Here is a 23,889-nt window from a genome sequence, read left to right on the forward strand (position 1 = left end):
CAAAATAAGTGGCCACTGAGTGTACGTTTGTGGTCTTCTGCTGCTGTAGCCCATCCACTTCAAGGTTTGATGTGCTGTGCATTGAGAAATATTCCCCTGCACACCACTGTTGTTACAGGTGGTTACTTGAGTTACTGTCACCTTCCTGTCAGCTTGAACCAGTCTGGCCATTCTCCTCTGACCTCTCTCATTAACAAGGTGTTTTCACCCTCAGAACTGCCATTCACTGGATGCTTTCTGTTTCTTGCACCATTCTCTATAAACTCTGGAGACTGTTACGCGTTGAAATCCCAGGAGATCAGCAGTTCCTGAGATACTCAAACCACCCTGTCTAGCACCAGCAATCATTCCACGGGTAAAGTCACTTGCATCACATTTCTTCCCCATTCTGATGTTTGGTCTGAGCAACAACTGAACCTCTTGACCATGTCTGCACGCCTCTATGTACTGAGTTGCTGACACACGAGTGGCTGATTAGAAACTTGTTAACAATCAGGTGTACGGATGTACCTAATAATGTGGCCACCAAGTGTACAGAACTCTAGTAAAAACAGAAAAAGCTGGAAAAAATCAATAACTTAGAGAGCATTTGTGGAAAAACAAGCTTAGCATTTCAGGCCTGTGATGTGTCTTAGTCATAGTCATAGTCGTAGTCATAGTCATAGTCATACATTATTGATCCCGAGGGAAATTGGTTTTCGTTACAGTTGCATCATAAATAATTAGACAGTAATAAAAGCATAAATAATGAAATAGTAATATTTAAATTATGCCAGGAAATAAGTCCAGGACCAGCCTATTGGCTCAGGGTGTCTGACCCTCCAAGGGAGGAGTTGTAAAGTTTGATGGCCACAGGCAGGAATGACTTCCTATGATGCTCTGTGTTGCATCTCAGTGGAATGAGTCTCTGGCTGAACGTACTCCTGTGCCCAACCAGTCCATTATGTAGTGGATGGGAGACATTGTCCAAGATGGCATGCAACTTGGACAGCATCCTCTTTTCAGACACCACCGTCAGAGAGTCCAGTTCCATCCCCACGACATCACTGGCCTTACAAATGAGTTTGTTGATTCTGTTGGTATCTGCCACCCTCAGCCTGCTGCCCCAGCACACAACAGCAAACATGATAGCACTGGCCACCACAGACTCGTAGAACATCTTCAGCATCATCCGACAGATGTCTTTTGCCTTTATCACCTAACACTAAGAGAATAAGATATAGGAGCAGAATTAGGCCGTTCAGACTAAATCACAGGCCTTGGAGAGAGTGCAACATATTGTAGATTAACTGGAAGAATACCTGGAGAACTAGAACTACATTTCAGGGTGAAATAATACAAACAATAATGGCTCATTACCTGATATGGACTGATCTGAAGGTAACTTTCAAGATTTCTAAATTAATTAATGAAGTAAACAGAAACCTTTTGCTGGTTGGTAAATATAGAACGAAGGAAAAATATCCAGTATTAGGTGTGAACTTTACCATCGTAACTTTAGAAAATATTTTCACAGCAAGGATGCCAGAAGATTGGAAGTGTATTCCATACATTGCAACTGGTGCCCTGTGGTTTGCCAAGTTTAAATTGGAGACCGATGGATTTCACTGATCAACATGATGAAGGGATATGGAGAAAAGTCAGGTTACAAATCAGTCCTGATGTCATTGATCAGCAGCACAGCCTGAAAGGGTTAAATAGCCTGATCCTGTTTCTCCACCACACCAAGTTGATACTGTGCAAAATAACATAACATCAACTAATGTGGCCAGCTTCCAAGGAGATTTCTGTCTTGTGTCACACAATAACAACACAATACTGATATTGCTCTATATTAATCTGTAGAATAAATACCATATTAATATTGCCTCACTATTAACCCAAAGATAATTGCATAGGGTTTCTAGGCTCTGAAATCTGATAATCAGAATCAGGTTTAATATCATTGGCATGGGTCTTGAATTTTGTTGTTTTGCATTTCATCATGGTTGATCCACTTTTCTTCTCTGCCCCAGTCTTCTACCTGCTCCCCGTAACCTTTGGTGCCTTGACTAATCAGGAACCTATCAATCTCTGCCTTAAATATACCCAATGACTTGGCCTGCACAGCCATCTGTGGCAATGAATTCCACAGATTCACCACACTCCGGCTAAAGAAAATTTCCTCAGCTCTGTTCTAAATGGACATCCCTCTATTCTGAGACTGTACCCTCCGGTCCTAGAACCACCACCCCACCCCAGCCCCCCAAAAAAGTTTCCACATCCACTCTATCTGGGCCTTTCAATATTTGATAGGTTTCACACTTCTAAACTCCAACGAGTACTGGCCCAGAGATCCTCATATGTTAACCCTTTCATTCTTGGGATCCTTCTTGTAAACCTCCTCTGGACCCTCTCCAATGCCAGCACAACTTTTCTTATATAAGGGGCCCAAAATTGCTCACAATACTCCAAGTGCAGTCTGACCAGCGCCTTATAAATCCTCAGCATGACATCCTTGCTTTTGTATTCTAGTCCTTTCAAAATGAATGCTAACATTGCATTTGCCTTCCTTACCACCTGCAAATTAACCTTTAGGGAATCATGCACGAGGACTCCCAAGTCCCTTGCACCTCTGATTTCATGAATTTTCTTCCCATTTAGAAAATAGCACACCCTTTTATTCCTTCTGCCAAAGTGCATGACCACACACTTCCCATTTGCCATCTTCCCATCACCCATTCCCCCAATCTGTGCAAGTCCTTCTGCAGATACACTGCCTCTGCAACACTACCCACCCTTCCACCTACCTTCGTGTCATTTGCAAACTTGGTCACAACGCCATCAATTCCTTCATCCGAATCATTAAGATATAACGTTAAAATGATCCCAAGACCAGCCCCTGTGGCACACTACTAGTCACTGACAGCCAACCAGAAGATGCCCCTTTTATTCCCATTCTTTGCCTCCTGCCGTTCAGGCAATTTCCTATCCTTGCTAGTACCTTTCCTGTAAATATCATGGGCTCTTACCTCGCTAAGCAGCTGCTGTTATTTCCTCAAAGAATTCCAACAATTTGTTGGGCAAGATTTCCCCTTTAGAAAACCATACTGACTTTGGTCTATTTTATCAGGTGCCTCCAACTACTCCAAAACCTATAATAATAGATTCCAACATCTTTCGAACCACTGAAGTCAGGCTAACTGGCCTATAATTTCCTTGCTTCTGCCTCCCTCCCTTCTTAAAGAGTGGAGTGACGTTTGTAATTTTCTAGTCCTCAGGAACCATACCAGAATCTACTGATTCTTGAAAGGTCTTTACTAATGCCTCCACAATCTCTTCAGCTACATCTTTCAGAACCCTGAGGTGTCGTCCATCTGGTCCAGGTGACTTATCTACCTTCAGACTTATCTTCCCGAGCACCTTCTCCTTAGTAATAGCAACGACGCTCACTTGGCCCCCCGGCGCTCTCGCTTTTCTGGCATTCTGCTCGAGTCTTCATTCAGGACTGACACAAAATACTGACTCAGTTCATCCACCATTTTTTTGTCCCCCATTACTACCTCTTCAGCGTCATTTTCCAGCAGTCCAAAATCCACTCTCATCTCTCTTTCACTCTTAGTATATCTGGAAAAAACTTTTTTTAAAATCCTCTTTTATATTATTAGCTAGCTTACCTTCATATTTCATCTTTTCTCTCTTTATGGCATTTTATTTGTCTTCTGTTAGTTTTTAAATTTTCCCAATCCTCTACCTTCCCCCTCATTTTTGTTATACTATATGCCCTCTCTTTAGTTTTTCTACTGTCTTGAATTTCTCTTATCAGCCACAATGCTGCATCCTCCCTTTATAACACTTCTTCACCTTTGGGATGTATCTTTCCTGTGTCTTCTGAATTTTCTCCAGAAACACCAGCCATTGCCATTCTTCTATCAGCCCTGCTGGTGTCCCCTTTCAATCAACTTTGGCCAGCTCCTCTCTAATACCTCTGTAATTTCCTTTACTCCATATCTGATTTTAGTTTCTCCTTCTCAAACTACAGGGCGAATTCTATCATATTATGATCACTGCCTCCAAAGGGTTCATTTACTTCAAGCTTGCTAATCAAATCTGGGCCATTACACAACATCCAATCCAGAATTGCCTTTCCCTTAGTGGGCTCAACCACAAGCTGATCTCAAAAGCCAACTCATAGTCATTCTACAAATTCTCTCACTTGGGATCCAAAATTAGCACCAACCTGATTTTCCCAATCTACCTGCATATTGAAATCCCCCCATAACTATCGTAACATTGCCCTTTTGACGTCCATTTTCCATCTCCCATTGTAATTTGTAGCCCATAGCCTGGCTACTGTTTGAAGGCCCAGATATCACTCCCATCAGGGTCTTTTTACTCTTGCAGTTTCTTAACTCTATCCACAAGGATTCTATATCACCTCTTTCTAACGATTTGATTTCATTTTTTTAAGAACAGAGCCATCCCACCCCATCTGCCTACCTGCCTGTCCTTTCAATACAATGTGTATCCTTGGATGTTAAGCTCCCAACTATGATCTTCTTTCAGCCATGACCCAGTGATGCTCACAACATCATACCAGCCAATCTCTAACAGCTCAACAATAACAGTTACCTTATTCTATTTACTGTGTGCATTCAAATATAATACCTGTAAGTGCTCCTCTGATTCCCTTGATCATATTTTCTTAGCTCTCACCATTGGTGCTGCGGTCATTAGTCTCTGCCTATACGCTGGGAGTAGAACTACAGCCAAATGATCAGACTTCCCAAAGTGTGGGCGTGGGATGACATGGTAAACGTTCTTGATGGCGGTCAAGTGTGTTGGCTCCACTGGTTCCACAGGTGATACGTTGGTGGTAATTGTCCAGAGACATTTTCCAAACTGGCCTGTTTGAAACATCCTGCAATGATAGGGAAGTCATAGGGGTTTGCCGACTCTTGCTGATTATGATGCTCTGTCCCTCCACTGCCTGCTTGACATTGGCCTGAGGTGGAATGCACACTGCTTCCAGGATGATGGTGGAAAACGCTCTTAGCAGATAAAAAAGAAGACATTTGACTACTAGATATTCCAGGGTCAGGTGAGCAGGACTGAGACAGAACCACCACATCTGTGCACCGTGATGAGTCAATCATAAAGCATACTCCACCTCCTCTACCTTTAAAAATCTGAGCTGACCTGTTTTTGTAGAGAATGGTGAAGCTATCAAGCTGCAGTACTGCATCTGAAATGGTGGTAGGTAACCTTGTTTCCATGAAGCAAAACACATAGCAGTCCCTGATGTCTCTCTGGTACAATAATCTTGCTCCGAGGTCTTCAGTTTTATTTTCCTGAGACTGTATATTTCTAGCAGGATAGTCAGGAGTGGGGTGTCTAAGGCCTTGGCGTTTCAATCCTACCTGTAGACCAGCGCACCATCCCCATTTCCATTTTCTTAAAGGGAACTGCATTCGCAACCCAAATCTGCTGTCCGAGGTTTGTCAATTTTGAGCGTCAATAGATTTTTTAAACATCCTTAAAAAAATGCTGCTTACTGAAGTACCCACAGCTGTGACTGTGCATTTCAGCTGTAGTGGCCCTAATTGGGAATATTTGATGATTCCCATCAGAGCTGGACACAAAGAATCGCCACTTATCAGACTCATCTAACAAATGATAATAAATCATACTAGCAGACCCATTACAATGATGCACAGCAACTCTAAATGCCCCTCAACTGTCTTTTTACACACCATACTAATGACATAGGTGAAAAGACAGACTGAACCATATCCAGAATTTCCAATGACACAAAGTTAGGTTGGGAACATGAGCAAGAGGCGGGCTACAACAGGGCAGCGACAGGGACGGGTCAAATGCGTGCGTGGACGAAAGGGAAGCAAATAGACTACACTGGGGCAAACATGAGGCTGACTCTTCTTTAGAAGATTGGGAAAACAGTAGAAAGTAACAACCTGCTGTTCAGAAGGATCTCTGGATGCTGGTGCATGAAGCACAGAAAATACACAACATACAGCAAGTAATTAATGAGGCAAGTGATAGTCATAGTCATAGTCATACTTTATTGATCCCGGGGAAATTGGTTTTTGTTACAGTTGCACCATAAATAATTAAATAGTAATAAAACCATAAATAGTTAAATAGTAATATGTGAATTATGCCAGGAAATAAGTCCAGGACCAGCCTATTGGCTCAGGGTATCTGATCCTCCAAGGGAGGAGTTGTAAAGTTTGATGGCCACAGGCAGGAATGACTTCCTATGATGCTCTGTGTTGCATCTCGGTGGAATGAGTCTCTGGCTGAATGTACTCCTGTCCCCAACCAGTACATTATGTAGTGGATGGGAGACATTGTCCAAGATGGCATGCAACTTGGACAGCATCCTCTTTTCAGACACCACCGTCAGAGAGTCCAGTTCCATCCCCACAACATCACTGGCCTTACGAATGAGTTTGTTGATTCTGTTGGTGTCTGCTACCCTCAGCCTGCTGCCCCAGCACACAACGGCAAACATGATCGCACTGGCCACCACAGACTCATAGAACATCCTCAGCATCGTCCGGCAGATGTTAAAGGACGTCAGTCTCCTCAGGAAATAGAGACGGCTCTGACCCCTCTTGTAGACAGCCTCAGTGTTCATTGACCAGTCCAGTTTATTGTCAATTCGTATCCCCAGGTATTTGTAATCCTCCACCATGTCCACACTGACCCCCTGGATGGAAACAGGGGTCACTGGTACCTTAGCTTGGCTCATAATTTGGCTTTTATCACAAGAACAAAAATAGGCAAGTCTTTCCACAGTCCTGCAGTGGATGAGGCTGCATATGGAGCTCAACGTTCAGTTTTGCCTTTGTAACTCAGGGAAGGATCCTTGCCCGAGTCAGTTTTAGATTTGTAATGGGGACTGTGGGGGTGAGTGATGAAAAGATATGGCCTTAACTCGCTAAATTTGGGAGTGGAAGGTAACTTCAGTGACTTACTGATTACAAAATTCAGAGTGGGGTGAACAGGGTAGAAGCCGAGAGGCCCTCAGGCTGAATAATCCAAGACTAAGGGGCATTCCTGTGGTATAATGGGGTCAGTCTTTTTCCACAGCGATCGGCAGAGAGACTTGTTTGGCCTGTTGGCTGTGGATGCTCAGCCGTTGAGCTTTATCAAGGCTGAGATCAGCAATTTCAGACACCAAGGGATGTGGGGACTGAGTATTAAAGTGTAAATTAGGGAGGTCAGCCATGCTCACAGTGGATGTGGATGTTAGCACAGGGGATTATGTGAACTCTCACTGCTCACCTGTCGTCAATTCTCAGCACAGACTGATGAACTTCCACAGATGCGAAGTAGAAAGTGCATTTACCGGCTGCATTGCAGCCTGGTATGGGAACACCGATGACTTTGCACAGAAAATCCTACAAAAGGTATTGGATTCAGCCCAGTACATCACAGGTAAAGCCCTCTCAACCATTGAGCACATCTGCGTGAAACACTGCCATAAGAAAGCAGCATCCATCATCAAAGATCCTCACCACCCAGCCCATGCTCTTTTCCCGCTGCTGCCATCAGGTAGAAGGTACAAGAGTCTCAGGACTCGCACCACCAGGTTCAAGAACAGTTACTACACCTCAACCACCAGGCTCTTGAATAAAAGAGGATAACCACACTCACCTATTGAGATGTTCCCACAACCAATGATCTCACTTTAAGGGCTCTTTATCTTGTTATTTAATGCTCTCTTTATTTATTGCTATTTATTTATATTTGCATTTGCCCAGTTTGTTGTCTTCTATGCTCTACCTGCTCTTTCATTGGTCCTGTTTATAGATACTGTTCTATAGGTTTGCTGAGTATACCCGGAGTTGTATAGTACGTGGTGACGTGTCTGTATGCTGATAATAAATTTTACTTTGAACTATGAAGTTTTTGAACTTTGAGATGTAGACCATCCCTCACTGGTCAGATCCCTCACCCCTACGGTCTCCATAATGAACCTGCGCAGCACTGTTACCCAGGGAGGGACTCTTCCTTCCTGAGATGCAGAAACCAAAACCACACAATGTGCTCCCAATGCAGCTCATCAGAGGTTTGCAGAAACACTTGCCTGTTTTTGTGCTCCAACCCCCTGCAGGGACATGTGCCTTAAAAATTGCTTGCTGTATCCACATGTAAAATGGTGCAAAACACTCAGCACGTCAGGCAGATTCCATGGAAGGAGAAACAGAGTTGTTGCTCCTGGTGGCAAACCCTTCATCAGATTCTCGTTTACTGGAGTGGGACTGTGTGGCGATGTGATTAAGACTGAAAGAGTGCAGAGAAAATTTACAAGGCTGTTGTCAGGACTCAAGGGCCCGGGTTACAGGGAAGGTTGAATAGGTTATTCCCCGGAGCATAGGAGAATGAGGGAAGATTTGATAAAGGTACACAAAATCACTTGGGGGAAAGATAGGGTAAATGCGCGCAGGCTTTTCCACTGAGGTTGAGTGAGACTAGAACTGGAGGTCATGGGCCAAGAGCGAAAGGTGAAATTTTTAAGGGGGAACATGAGGGGGAACTTCACTCCAAGGGTGGAACAAGCTGTCAGAGGAAGTAGCAGACTATTCAAGTTCAACATTTAAGAGAAGTTTAGATAAGTACATGGACAGGAGGGGTAGGGAGGGCTACGGTCCAGGTGCAGACTGATGCAATGTAACATGTGAATAACTGACATAAGAATGTATGTTAGATGCCTAGGGACAGAAAGCAGCCCTGCCTCGATTATACAAAGGGCTGTGACTCCATAGTCTGCATGTCTGGGGTTAGTACTGAGGCAGACACCATGTCACCATTAAGGAACTTGGATTCATTTCAATATTCAAGTTTATTTGTCACATGTACATCAAAACAGTAAAATGAGTTGTTTGCATTAACAACCAACAAACCCAACGGTGTGAAATGAGTGAAAAGGGCGTGCTGGGGGCAGCCTGCAGTGCCCACGATGCTTTTCAGAACAACACAGAACACAACAAGCAACAAAGAACAACAGCAAAAATACAAGCCCTGTTCCACCCTCTCCCCTACGTACATACACAGACCTATAGCCCCAGGACAGGTCTCCAGTCTTCGGCCTTGCGTGAACACAGACTCGGGCCTTCAGATACCAGGTCTCCAGTCTTCGGCCTTGCGTGGACACAGACTCGGGCCTTCGGACACCAGGCCTCCAGTCTTCGGCCTTGCGTGGACACAGACTCGGGCCTTCAGACACCAGGCCTCCAGTCTTCAGCCTTGCGTGGACACAGACTCGGGCCTTCAGACACCAGGCTTCAACCTCCCCAGCAGACTCATGGAGATTCACAAAATCAGCTCCTGCCAACGGGCCTCACATCGCGGACTTCCGGATTTGGCTTCTAGACTTCCGACTTCTACCTCAGTGCCATCGAATGCAAATGATGCACTGACATTTTTATATTGGAGATGGATTAAAAGAGTAAAGGAATGGTTAATTATGTAGTTGAAGGGGAAGAAGGAGGAAAGAGATGAGGGAGCTGGATGGCTATGTAGGTTTAAAACCAAATTGGAAGGAAAACCAGAACTAATTCATGTGTACTCAGTGGCCACTTTAATAGGTACACCTGTACAGCTGCTCATTAATATAAATATCTAATCAGTCAATCACGTGGCAGCAACTCAATGCATAAAAGCATTCAGACATGGTCAAGAGGTTCTGGTGTTCAGACCAAACATCAGAATGGGGAAGAAATGTGATCTAGGTGACTTTGACCATGATATAACTGTTGTTGCCAGACAGAAACAGCGGATCTCCTGGAATTTTCACACATAACAGAGTCTAGAATTTATAGACAATGGTGTGGAAAACAGAAAAAAAACCATCCAATGAGTGGCAGCTCTGTGGATGAAAACGCCTTTGTTAATGAGAGAGGTCAGAGGAGAATGGCCAGACTGGTTCAAGCTGACAGGAAGGTGACAGTAACTCAAATAACCATGCGTTACAACAATGGTGTGCAGAAGAGCGTCTTTGAACGCACAGCACATCAAACCTTGAAGCAGAAGACCACAAACTTACAGTCAAAGGCCACGTTATTAGGTTCAGCAGTCCGATAGACTCCAACACCAAATGTTTGTCAAATCAGTTTGCTTAAGGTTCAACAACCCGAAACTCAGTAGCTTGACCCACAATGTCCAGCAATTTTTGTCTTTACTCCAACCTGTTTTGTTTTTCATTTTACTTTTAACCTGAGTTATTGAAAATCTGTCTACTTCCTTCCTTCAATTAAGACAATTGCTGAATGTAGGAGGCTCATGGTTTGGTCTCAGCTCAAATGAACACACAGAGGGATTAAGCTACGTCCTCACAAGGTTAGCCACAGAGAGTAGAGGAAGTGGAGGAGGTGGGGGGGCGGGGGGGGGGGAGTTGGAGTGCGAACTGCGCCAAAAAAGGGAATAATATTTGAAAAGCAGAAATTTCCAGTGAAATCCTGCACCAGAGTGACCCCGATGCATTCTGAATAATCCAAAACACAGGATGAGTGGCGAATTTGACAAAGCAGCCGCAGGCCTCAAATGGTTGTCGGCATGGGAACCATCAGTAATGGACACTGAACATCCCATGATTGATGGTGCAAGTTCTATTCAACCCCTCATCACCACACTGTCAACAGGAAGAAAATCCCAGCCTCGCCAACACAAAGTTTCATTCATTGCACTCTCTGCAGCATTCCATCCGAATAGAAATGGACAACTTTTTATAAAACGCTTCTCTTCTTTTAACAGCTGCTCCTGAGATTAATTTGATTTTGAAGTCAATCCTGAGAATTCCAATAATTTCTTAGACAAATTTTACTATTTCCTGAATTTTCTTTCCTGTTTAAAGTATTTTGAACATGACAACCCAAATACATTTTAAAATCTTAAATGTTTAAAAAATCTTTGATTTTTCTTTATTGTTGTTCAAGTACAGCTTGTACTAAATTTTCCTTCAAAAGCTTCAAGCAGACCAGGTTTCAGTTTCAAAGAATACACTGTTCTGGTTCTCATTAAAAGACAATTGATTGTGACACTTATCTGCTCTTGGCCAATTATTGACTACCCAGGCAGTGTTGAGAAACACCATTGCACAGTTAACAGAATGTTCCATGGCTGACCTCAGTACATGTTTAACTCACGTTCCTTTTTATTTGTTCTCCAGTCCCCACTCCCATCTTTCTCCAAATTCCTGCTCTCATCTGTGACTTCCTCCAATTCCATCCTCCCTCTTCTTCAATTTTCTATCCTCATTCTCACCTTCCTCCAAATTCCCAATCTTCACTCCCACCTTCTAATTCTTCTCCCTCTCTCCTGCCTCCTTCCAAATTCCTGCCCTCACCCACACTTTCCTCCAATTCCCTGTGTTCCCTCTTTTCTTCAATTTCCAGATCTCACTCCAACCTTCTTTCTAATTCCTTCTGTCATCTCTCTCCAATTCCATGACCTCAAACCCACATATTTCACCCTCACTCCAACTCCCCTCTGATTCTTTGTCTTCAGCCCCTTCCTCCTCCTACCCCTACCCTACCTCACTTTTATGGTCCTGATGGAAACCTCTTCTAAACAAGTTCTTACTCACGCAACACACATCAAAGTTGCTGGTGAACGCAGCAGGCCAGGCAGCATCTCTAGGAAGCGGTGCAGTCGACGTTTCAGGCCGAGACCCTTCGTCAGGACTAACTGAAGTTCTTACTCACTCCTGCTTTCTTCTGTTGTTTCCATGCTGATTCTTTTCTCTGCCTCAGCCCTAATTTAGACCTGTACTGTCAAATGCTTTCCATTTGTGGTGTGAAATTGCTAATCCTTTTTTTTTGTAAATTATTTTTTATTGAAGTTCATCATCAAACAAACTTTTCCATAAGATATATTTCAGATCAGACACTGTACACATATACATCATATAATCATATTTGTCACAAATCTCCACATAATAATTATCTGAGGTATACACTTATAGAAAGGAGAGGAAAGAAAGAACAATCGAAAGAAGAAAACTATGTACGGAGTAGGGAGTGATCTTTTTTTCACAACATATTCATTGACTTGTGAGAATAAAATCAGGTCTATGAGGTGTTATGTAGCTAAACTATTTTTCCCAGTATGAATCAAATTGTTCTAACTTATGATTAACAGATGCTGTTATCTTCTCCATTTTGTAAATGTCCACGGTAATTTCCATCCATACATTTAAAGTTGGGCTCTCCTGTGATAACCAATTCCTGGTCAGGGTCTTTTTACCAGCCCCCAGCAGTATATTCATTAAATATTTATCTCTTTTCAACCATTCTTGAGGTATGTACCCAAAATGTATGGTCTTACTCTCCAAGGGTATTTCACATGTAAAGATGTCTTGTAGGGCATTGTGTATCCCACTCCAATAGTCTTTGATAACAGGGCAATCCCAGAAAATATGATAATGGTTTGCATTTTGATTTCCACAATTTCTCCAGCGAACAGGGGGGTTACTATCATAATGGGATTTCTGAGAGGGTGTAATAAAATATCTTGTCAAGTTTTTCCACCCGAACTCCCTCCATTTCTGTGAACTGGTACACTTCCATTGATACCTCCATATTATTGTCCATTCTTCCTCAGATATTATTGTCCAAGATTGCTAATCTTAAAACCCAGACTCTGTTTCTCACTCTCCTCGGATGCTGCCTGGCCTGCCAAGTGTTTCCAGCATTTCCTGCTTTGTGGGACCAGAGACACCAGTTGTTGAGTTTGAACAAGAGCCAGCCGGCCCTTCCTAGAAGGCATTGGTGAATCATCTGGAATTTTACTATGACCCAGCAGCTTCTTGGTCAATTTTTTATGGGATGTCCATTGACGTTTTTGGTATTTGACTTACTATTTTCACACGTACTGAGATACAGTAAAAATGGTTTGTCTTGCATGCCATCCACACAGATCATTTCATAGCAGTCAGATCTCTGGCACTGAGTGTGGTTCTATGACTCAGAAAGGAATGGGGGAGAAGAGGCAAGCTGTCGCAATAGGGATTCAATGGTTACGGGAACAGACAGGAGGCTCTGTGGACGAGGAGAATCCCAGATGATACACTGCCTCCCAGGTGCCAGGATCAGGCACATCTCGGATCAAGTCCATAGCATTCTTCAGCAGGAAGGTGAGCAGTCGGAGGTCATGGTCCACAGTGGTACCAATGGCGCAGGTAGGAAGAGTGATGAAGCCTTGCAAGGTTCAGGGATTTAGCTGCTAAGTCAAAGGACAGGACCTCCAGAATTGTGATCTCAGGATCACTACTGTGCCATATGCTAGAGAGACCAGAAGTAGGTAGATAATACAGTTTAACATGTGGTTAAGGAGATGGTGCAGGAGGGAGAGCTTCAGAATTTTGCATCATTGGGCTCTCTTCCAAGAAGATGGGACCTGTACAGATGGGACCGTTTGCACAGGACTGAAGGGGACTAATATTCTTGCAGGAAGGTTTGTTAGTACTGCATGCAGGGGGTGAGGGGGGAGGTTAACTAGATTTGCAGGGGGATGGGAACTAGAGTGCCAGGGTAGATAACGGAGGCGTTGTAGGGAAAGTAGATGTTAATCTGAAGTAGTAAAACAGAAATTGAAAGGATGGACATGGTGGGAATGAGTTGCATCTACTTCAATGCAAGGAATATTGTAAATAAGGCAGATGAGTTTCAAACATGGATCAGCGCATGGAACTATGACATTGCAACCATTAGTGAAACTTGGTTGCAGGAGGGGCAGGACTGGCAGCTCAACGTTCTGGGGTTCCGTTGTTTTAGACGTGATAGAAAGGGAAGGATTAAAGGGAGAGGTTGGCATTAACAGCCAGGAAAAACGCCACAGTAGTGCTCAGTCAGGATAGAACGGGGTCTTGTCTACTAAGGCTATATGAGTGGAACTGAGTAATGAGAAAGAGATGACCAGATTAATGGGATTGCATTGTAGACTGTTCAATGATCTGTAGAACTGCAGACAGTTGCAAGAAACATAAGGTTATGTTAGTAGGTGATTTTAACTTTCCACATATTGACTGTGTCCTATTCTGTGAAACAGCTGAATGGAATAGAGTTTGTCAAGTGTGTTCAGGAAAGACTCCTTAATCAATACGGAGATCCCAATATATAAAGAGAATGTGCCACTGATCTCCTATGAAGGAACGAGATAGAGCAGGTGATAGAGGAGTGTGCAGGGGAACCCTTTGGATCCAGTGATCATAATTCCATTAGTTTCAAGGTAACTGTGGAGAGGGATAGGTCTGGTCCTTGGGATGAAATTGGAGAAAAGCCAATTTTGATGGTACCAGAAAGGATCTGCAGAATGGTGATCTATGCATGGAGCCACAAGGGACGGTGGCGGGGGGGGGGGGGTGAGATCTTAAATGAATTTTTGCATCTGTATTTACTCAGGGACGGACATAGCGCCTATAGAAGTGAGAGAAACACCAGTGCGGTTATGGACCATATATGGGTTATAAAGGAGGAAGTGCTTGATGTCTTGAGGAATATTAGGGTGGATAAATCCCAGGGTTTGATAAGGTGTTCCCTCAGACCTTGTGAGGAGCTGGTGCAGAAATTGCCGGGGCCCTAGCAGAGGTGCTTAAAGCATCCTTAGCCACAGGTGCGGTGCCAGAAGATTGGAGGATAGCTAATGTTGTTCCATTGTTTAAGGAAGGCTCTAAGAATAAGCCATGAAATTACAGGCCATGAGCCTGACAGCAATAATGGGCAAGATAGTGGAAGGTATTCAAGGTACCGGTTATATAAGTAGACAGGGACTGATTAGGGATGGTCAACATGGCTTTGTATGTGGTAGATCATGTCTAACCAATCTTACAGAGTATTTCAAGGAAGTTACCTGGAAAGTTGATGAAGAAAAGGTAGTGGATGTTACCTACGTGGACTTTAGCAAGGCCTTTGTCAAGGTCTAACGTGAGACATGAAGCAGGTTGGTCAAGATAGGACAGTCATTTGGCATTCAAGATGAGGTAGTAAGTTGGGTTCAACATTGGCTTTGAAGAAGAAGTGGTTGTAGATGGTTGCCTCTCTGACTGGAGGCTTGTGAGGGATCGGTGCTGGCTCTATTGTTGTTTTTCATCTATATCAACCGTCTGGATGATAATGTGATAAACTGGAGCAGCAAAATTCGTGGCTGTCACCAAGGTTGAAATGCAGTGGATAGCAAGGAAGGTCATCAAAGCTTGCAACAGGAAAAAGGGCTGAAAAGTGGCAGATGGAATTTAATGCAGATAAGTGCGAGGTGTTGCACTGTGGGAGGTCAATCCAGGGTTTGACTTACACAGTGAACAGTAGATCGGGTTGTAAAAAGCACTTTTGGTACATTGGCCTTCATTAATCAAAATATCGATAACCGAAGAGTGGATGTTAAGTTGAAGTTGTACAAGATGGTGGAGAGGCCTAACTTGGAGCATTGTGTGCAGTTCCGGCCACCTTCCTACAAGAAAGATATGAATAAGATTCAGAGAAAATTTACGAGGATGTTTCCAGGACTTGAGGACCTGAATTATAGGGAAAGGTCGAATAGGTTAGGACTTTTTCCCTGGAGTGTAGGAGAATGAGGGAAGATTTGATGAAGGTATACAAAATTATGAGGCATGTTGATAGGATAAAGGCAAGCAGACCTTTTCCACTGTGGCTTGTTGTAAATAGAACTAGCGGTCATAGCTAAAGGGCGAAAGGTGAAAATGTTTGAGGAACACGAGGGGGAACTTCTTCACTCAGACGGTGTTGAGAGCTGCCAGTGGAAGTGATGGATGCAGGTTCCATTTCAACATTTAGGAGAAGTTTGGACGAGTACATGGATGGGAGAGGTATGTTAGGCTGTGATCCAGATGCAGGTTAATGGGACTGGGCAGGTTAACAGTTCAGCATGGACTAGATGGGCCGAAGGGCTTGCTTATGTGCCGTAGCGTTCTATGACTCTATAAATACATCGAGGTGGTACGAAGAGAAGAGCAATTACAAAATATAGAGTTACAGAAAAACTGCAGCGTGGGTTGACAAGTAAGGTGAAGGGCCATAATGAGGTAGATTGCCAGGTCAAGAGTTTGTCTTTATACTTTATTGTCGCCAAACAATTGATACTAGAACGTACAATCATCATAGCGATATTTGATTCTGCGCTTCCCGCTCCCTGGATTACAAATCGATAGTAAATATTAAAATTTTAAATTAAAAATCATAAATAGAAAATAGAAAAATGGAAAGTAAGGTAGTGCAAAAAACACCCGAGAGGCAGGTCCGAATATTTGGAGGGTATGGCCCAGATCCAGGTCAAGATCCGTTCAGCAGTCTTATCACAGTTGGAAAGAAGCTGTTCCCAAATCTGGACGTTCGAGCCTTCAAGCTCCTGAGCCTTCTCCCAGACGGAAGAGGGATGAAAAGTGTGTTGGCTGGGTGGGTCGTGTTCTTGATTATCCTGGCAGCACTGCTCCGACAGCGTGCGGTGTAAAGTGAGGTCAAGGACAGAAGTTTGGTTTGTGTGGTGTGCTGAGCCGTGCTATCACACAAGAGGTCTTATAACAGCAGGAATAGAAACTGTCCTTGAGCCTGGAGGTGTGTATTTTCAAGCTTTTGTAGTTTCCGTCCAACGGAAGGGTAGGAGAAAAGAGATGGTGACAGAAGACTGCAGATGCTAAAAACCTGCAGCGATGCACAGAAAATGCTGGAGTAACTCAGTGAGCCAAGCAGCACCTTTAGAGGAAGATGGACAGTTGATGTTCCAGGTCGAAACCGTTCATCAGGACTGGTCTTTGGGGTGTGGGGGGGGGGTGGTCTTTGATTATGTTGGCTGTTCTCCTGAGGCATCAGAAAGCGTGGAGTCCACTGGTCTTTATGATGGACTGAGCTGTGAGTTCACTGAGCTTCAGGATGGATTTCTCACAGTCTTGAGCAAAGCAGCCATGATGCACCTGGAAAGGATGTTTTCTACAGAAACTGGCGAGGGTCAACAGGGCCATGCTGAATTCCCTTGGCCTTCAGCGGAAGCTGCTGTGAGTTGTCATTGTCGAATTTGATTTTTGAAACTCGTGATTGCTTCAGTAGCCCCTCCGTCTCGGGTCAGCTGCCTGGACAATTCATGGGTGGGCTGCAGTTGGCAGCCCATTCCCTACAAGACATGATCCTGCAGCATAGTAACATTCAGACAGGCAGCAGGTACTGCACACTGTACTGCATATGGTGGGCCATGGCTGGAAGTTAGGCTTACTGCCATCTCAGCTCTTCTTTCGAATAGTGCCAGGAATCCTTTGTCGGGCCACTGAGAGGGCAGACACGGCCTGTGTGATATCTGGAAGGTATCGCCTCTGACAGTGTGGTGGTGAGCTGGGGTTACTACCAATAGAAAAGGGCAGACGTGAAGCCGCGGAGGTTGGCAGGTTTGCGTCTGGGGGATATCCCAGTTGCTGTACCATGGAACTAAGTTCCTCCAAGTCCATTTCCACATTCTCAAAGGGCTCCCAGATCCCAAGACTCACCGATTGGAGCAGTCTGCCCTTGGGAACTTATTGTGACCAAAGAGGGAAAATAACTCAGAAGGGCGCTTCTAATATCTGAGCTCACAGACTGGATAAAAACTGACCAGGGGTCATTACTTTTTTTAATCCAGTGCCTTAAACCAAATTTATATGCTTGCTGTGATTGCCAGCTATTTAAGTGTACGAACCCTTTTTGTGTCCGTTGTGCAATCTGTTCACACAAACAAGCTGTGTGACACTCTTCTGTGCTGCCAAACAGCGGGGGGCCATCACAGCTTTGACATCTTTACAAGCAGGGCCAGGAGTGCTTACTTGACAAGCTGAGGTGGGGGAAGAGATGGGGAGAGAGCCTTACGAATCCGCTCCGGCAGTTTCACATCGGGTCTGAGGCTCACACTGCAAAAATAAAATGCTCGATGTATTTCAGAATGAACTCAGGTCACCGATGTGTTCGGCAAGCTTTGGTACAAGTGCAAAATCAATTTTGCGTGTGTAATTGTCACAGCATGGCTTGATAGTCTTTATGCACTCATTAAGGAGTTCTCAATAGACGACGCAGCAGGGGGCCAGCACAATCATCCACTATTTAGAACGCTTTCGGGTTCTGAATAGCCACAATTGTACAGCACAGTCTGATCCAGAGGCAACATTCCCAGACTGGTGAAGGTGGAGAAAACCTTTCCCACATTGTGCACGGTTTCTTCCTGCTGAGTTGGTGACAGGATGAAGGGAATGAGGAGGCACGAAACAGTGGGAATTCTTGGTTGGGTTTCAAGAAGCGATTGCATGGGAGAAATGTGTAGGAATGGGAAAAAAACTCATTGTATGAAGGGTGAGCTACGGGGACCTAACAGATTATAAACATAGGAGCAGAGTTAGGCCATTTGGCCCATCGAGTCTTCTCCACCATTCTATTATGGGTGATTAATTTTCTCTCTCAAACTCATTCTCTTGCTTTCTTTTTCCTGTAACCTTTCATGCACTTTCTAATTAAGAACCTATCAACCTCCACTTGTAAATATACACAGTGACTTGGCCTTCACATCATCCGTGTCAAAGAATTTCACAGATTCACCACCCTCTGACGAAATAAATTCCTCCTCATCTCTGCTCTAAAGGGGCATCCCTGTATTCTGAGGCCTCTGGTCCTAGACTCACTCTCTATTGGAAATGTCGTCTCTATGCCCACTCCATCTGGGTGTTTCAATATTAAGTAGGTTTCAATGTAATCCCCCCTCATTCTTCTAAAATCCAACAAGTACAGGACCAGAGCCCACAGTCATTCTCAGTGAAAAGGTTCATCTGGTTATTTGTTTGATGGAGAGTTGTAAGCCTTTCAACATGATAGGGTTCTCAATGATCTGTCTCTCTTCCAGCTCCCTGCTATGCCCCACATCCCTCAGTTCAGCCTCATACCCTCACTTCCTTTGGTCCTGTGCACCAACGCTATGCTGAGGGCTGTGCCAACTCACCAGCCTATGGGCACTTAACCAAATGCCCTCAGCTACCTGCTCTGGGTCTATGCACCCTTCTGTACTCTGTGCATACCCGCCTCTATACTATATACATACCAATTTGTACCCATCCTGTACGCACACAAGCATTGAGCATACCACGTAATTCATGCTGTGCATGCGTTTCTGCCTATACTATATAATGACATACCTGCACCAAATGATTCTGTAATGTAATGCCCGCATTGAATCTAGACAGCTACCTATGAATATGCTCATATCAAAGGAGAGGGTACTCAGATAATGCCCATTGGGCATTTGTTCTTGTGATGTGGGCTACAGTGGGAATGCCACTTTGATTTATCAACAGTATCCGGGATTACGGAGGTGTGAACCCCACTGTATTTATTGCCAATACCTCATCCAACCAGAGCAATCTTTTGGATTCACTGAAGACCCTCAATTTCCTTACCCAGCATAGAAAGAGGAAACTAGACCCAGAGTCCCACTGCTGCTTGGTAACCCTGTAACTGCTGCGGGAAACGTGGCCAGGGTCAGTGGTGATGCACCCGTCAATCCTGCTGGAATTGCCATTGAATGACCATCCAGACAAGATATAAACAATGGCACGGTAGGCAGGGGACTCAGTACCTCAGAGAGCAGGTCAACAACAGGCGTTGGAGCCCAGTCCTTGTGTCAGACCTTTATTCATGGATTCAAAGAGTCATGCAACACAGAAACAGGTCCTTCAGCCAGCCAAGATACCCTGTTTTGCAATTTATCCCATATCCAAACCTCTGTTTACCCCGTATCCAAACTGGTGTCTGCCCCATACCCAAACCACTGTCTGCCCTGTATCGAAACCTGTGTCTGCCCCCTATCCAAATCTGTGTCTGCTCCGTATCCAAACCTGTGTCTACCCCCTATCCAACCCTGTGTCTGCCCCGTATCCAACCCTGTGTCTGCCCCGTGACCCAACCCTGTGTCTGCCCCGTATCCAACCCTGTGTCTGCCCCGTGACCCAACCCTGTGTCTGCCCCGTGACTCAACCCTGTGTCTGCACCGTGACCCAAACCTGTGTCTGCCCCCTATCTAACCCTGTGTCTGCCCCGTATCCAACCCTGTGTCTGCCCCGTACCCAACCCTGTGTCTGCCCCCTATCCAACCCTATGTCTGCCCCGTACCCAACCCTGTGTCTGCCCCCTGTCCAACCCTGTGTCTACCCCCATCCAACCCTGTGTCCGCCCCCATCCAACCCTGTGTCCACCCCCATCCAACCCTGTGTCCGCCCCCTATCCAACCCTATGTCTGCCCCGTGACCCAACCGTGTCTACCCCCATCCAACCCTGTGTCCGCCCCGTATCCAACCCTGTGTCCGCCCCGTATCCAACCCTGTGTCTGCCCCGTGACCCAACCCTGTGTCTGCCCCCATCCAAACCTGTGACTACCCCGTATCCAAACCTGTGTCTACCACGTATCCAAACCTCTGTTTACCCCATATCCAAACCTGTGTCCACCCCTGTATCCAAATCTGTGTCTACCCCGTATCCAAATCTGTGTCTACCTGTATGCAAACCTGAGTTTACCCCATAGCCAAATCTGTGTTTATCCCCTATCCAAACCTTTGCAATTCACATACCTGTCCAAATGTCAGATAATTGTTTAATTGCATCAGATTCGACCACTTTCTCTGCCAGCTTGTTCCATGAATCCAGTGCCCTTCATATTCAATCTCGCCCTTGAAATCTTTCTCCTCTCACCTTAATATTATGCCCCCTGGTTTGACAAGCCCCACTCCATAATCTGGGAAACACTTGTGACTATGCACCCTATCTACAACTCCTCAATTTTAAAAAAGTCTATAAGGCCATCTCTCAGTCTCCTTCCCCTCCAGCAAAAGTAGTCCCAGCCTATCCATTCTTTCCTCATTGCCCTCGGTCTAGGCAACATTTCTGTACTTTTTTCTGCTCTCTCAAGCTTAATCACGTCCTTTCTTACAACAGAAAATGAATCTCAGGGTCGTACATGGTGGCACTTTGATAATAAATTTACTTTGAACTTTCACACTGACCAGAGCTGCACATAATATTTCAAACATGACCCAACCAACAATTTGTACAACTCTGGGCAAATAATTTTGTCATCCTCCTCTTTTCCCAAATACAAATTTGTCCTTGGCATGTGTCTAACCAATTTTCTTCTGAAAATTACTGTACAATCTCCTTCTATCACACTTATTTGAAGCTGGCTGGTGGTGTTGTGGCATCTGCACCGGACTGCGAGGTGAGCTCCAGCTCTCCTTGAACACTTTCTATCCGTGCTGGCTTGAATGAGCAACTCCGCCTCGAAAGAAAAACACAGACAATAACGCTCAAGAAATGGGAAAGTTGCCGCCCGATGCGCCACAAGGCGCAGAGAGGAACAACAACACTTACTTAGAAAGGAGGAAGAGAGGGGCTGAATGTCCTCCTATTCTCCCCGGGAAGATAATCGGACAGAGTTGAATTGGTCAGTGACATTCAGTTGTGTGCTTGTGCAGCTGGTTCTGTAGTCCAGAAAAATGTTCAATGTCATTCCCTGCAGTGCAAGTCAAACACCGAGTATATCTGTGCCAGCTACAGAGCTGAAACACTGTCGTTTGTTGTCTGACAATGCACAGACCAGTCCAGATCAATCAGTCTCAGTAAAGAATTAACTCTTGGTTCACAGGATCCCCAGTGAATTTCCACTTCTCTCATTGCAAGCTCTCGCTCTCATTCATTCTGCCCAAATGCAATACTGTAAATATTACTGAACTCATGCACAGTTACCTGCATTTAGTATATAAAGTGCTTGTGGGGACAGTTACACACAGAAAATGGACACAGAGCCGCTTGGGGCTTTGGGAAAGATAGCCAGACTTAACTAAGGAGGAAATACCTCATTGAGGGAGGGGTTTGAGGGAGGAGAGGTCAGGGAGGATTTGGTGGGGTTGAGACAGGCCTGAGTTGGGGGACTCAGAGAGAGAGTCAAAGAGAGAGGGGATTGTAGAGAGGGGAAGTCAAAGGGGGAGGGGGTTTTAGAGGGAGGGGGTTGAGAGGGAGGGGGTTTTAGAGGGGGGCTGAGAGAGGGGGCTGAGAGGGAGGGGGCTGAGAGTGGAGGGTGAGAGTGGAGGGTGAGAATGGAGCAAGAGGAGAGGCAGGAGCGGGGACAAAGGCCAGTGAGAGGGGTGCAAAAGGAAGTGACAGGAGTGCTGAGAGAGATGGTTTACGAGAGGGAGTGGAGAGAGGAAGCAGAGAGGGGGTGGAAGCTAAAGCAAGTGAGAGAAGATGAGAGGACCGAAGAGATGGTGAGAAAGGAAGTGAAAGAAAGATGGAAGCCTTCTCTATTGATTTGAGGAATGCGGATGGGTTCAGTTTAACATCTCGTTGGAAGCGCTCCTTCATAAGTCAGCTCGAGTCTTTGGAGTGAGGCCTGAACCCTGAGCCTGAGAGGACAGAACTCCCCACTCAGCCCAGGATTGGTGAAGAATAAACCCTGCATGGTATGTTACACAATCAGACTGCTACTGGGAGATCTGTCAGTGTTTCACAAGAGCACACACGAGTCTCCATTCTCAGCTAACCTTTCAAAAGCACCTCTCACTGGCATTTACTTTTGCATTGAAGGGGTTCAGCAGTGTGCTAGCATGTGCCAACTTATGCCACATGAAGGCATTTTGAATCCTTCCCACAGACCATAGTTCATGAGTTTTGGAGAAAACAAAATCAGGATCTAACCCAAGTCAGTGTCTCCTTGTAGGCTGAAAAGCTACAACAGGGTTCCCAAACTAATTTAGTATTCAGCAATCTGGATAGTTGCTAGAAAGTTCTTCCACTGGCTCCTCCCAGGCACGTGAAACCCTTCCTCAGCCCCTAAACACCCCTCATTTTGATCTCAGCCAATCATTTGTAGATTGGACTGCTTACAAAACAACAGGAAAGATAAAAGTAATCCACAACACCAGACCATAGAAAGAACCACATCGGTGAGAGCACGGAATTTGCAAGCTCTTTCTATCAACGTCTGAGTAAGTCTGAGTAAGTTCAGGGACCCATAATATCTTTGGGAGCTGAGAAAACATAATTAATTTTTAATCAAGTTGAAGTGCAAAATCCTCTCTCTTTGCTTTATTTGGATTGATATATTGAAAGGTCCAAGTACAGTAGGAGGGGGGGGGGAGAAAAGAGAACAGAGAGTGAGTACTGAGAGAAAGAGGGAAGAGAACAGAGATAGAAGAAAGGGTGGTGGGGTAGAACAGAAAGAAGAGAAAGCAGAAAACAGAGAGAAGGGAGAACAGAGAGAGGAGGTAGGGTCCAGAGGCAGAGAGAGAAGAGAACAGAAAGAGAGAGTGTGGAGAGAATAGAGTAAGAGAAGAGAACAGAGAGGAGAGAGAAAAAAAGAGGGGAAGAGTGAACAGAGAGGGAGAAGATGAAGATAAAGAGGAGAGGGAGAAGATGAGAACAGACAGGGAGGAGTGATGAGAATAGAGCAGGGGAGAGGATGAGAGTAGAGAGGGAGAGAAGTGAAATCCATCCGTCGTCCCCCTAGTTTTCTATTTCTGTGCCTCTCGGCACTCACTAAACTTTAGTAAATCACTGTTGAAGTCGGAGGATGCTGGCTTGCACCATGCATGTTTAATCAGTAACATCTGGATCCCACAGCTCTCTAAGCAATTGGAATCAGTTCACTTGTTTATTTTCATGCGGCTAATAGCAAGAAAAGCTGCTTTTGTTAGTCAAGCTCTGCTATCCTGGATAGAATTTATCCCTTTAATTCCTCTGTAAAACGGTGGGTGCATCTAAAATTCTGGGTTGCAGCAGCTCGTTGACATAGCGTGCTAACCAGTGGAAGGATCCGAGCTCATCCACCCCTCACGTAATTAACTAGCACTCTCCGCCCTGCTTCGGAAGAAAAGGAGGG

At 44.9% G+C, this 23,889-nt stretch overlaps 1 protein-coding gene and 1 long non-coding RNA gene across 8 annotated transcripts in view; one reads left to right on the forward strand and one right to left on the reverse strand.

Annotated features, from left to right (window-relative positions):
• The window catches only part of LOC134337895 (uncharacterized), a 60,851-nt gene extending 39,298 nt beyond the window's left edge, over positions 1 to 21,553 (reverse strand). Inside the window, exon 1 of the long non-coding RNA XR_010016106.1 lies at positions 21,384 to 21,553. This is a non-coding gene — a long non-coding RNA (uncharacterized LOC134337895). The remainder of the gene's footprint in view (positions 1 to 21,383) is intronic.
• A 1,315-nt stretch (positions 21,554 to 22,868) lies between these two features.
• The window catches only part of si:ch211-251b21.1 (uncharacterized protein LOC571720 homolog), a 42,718-nt gene continuing 41,697 nt past the window's right edge, over positions 22,869 to 23,889 (forward strand). For 2 of the 7 annotated variants that reach the window (XM_063033452.1, XM_063033454.1), the window contains exon 1: positions 22,937 to 23,006. The gene's annotated coding sequence lies outside the window, so the exon portion shown is untranslated. Of the gene's footprint in view, positions 23,007 to 23,889 lie in introns of all 7 variants that reach the window. The other 5 variants (XM_063033453.1, XM_063033448.1, XM_063033449.1 and 2 more) reach the window with 5 other exon arrangements.

This window comes from Mobula hypostoma, chromosome 25 (assembly GCF_963921235.1).
Source record: "Mobula hypostoma chromosome 25, sMobHyp1.1, whole genome shotgun sequence".
Taxonomy (NCBI): domain Eukaryota; kingdom Metazoa; phylum Chordata; class Chondrichthyes; order Myliobatiformes; family Myliobatidae; genus Mobula; species Mobula hypostoma.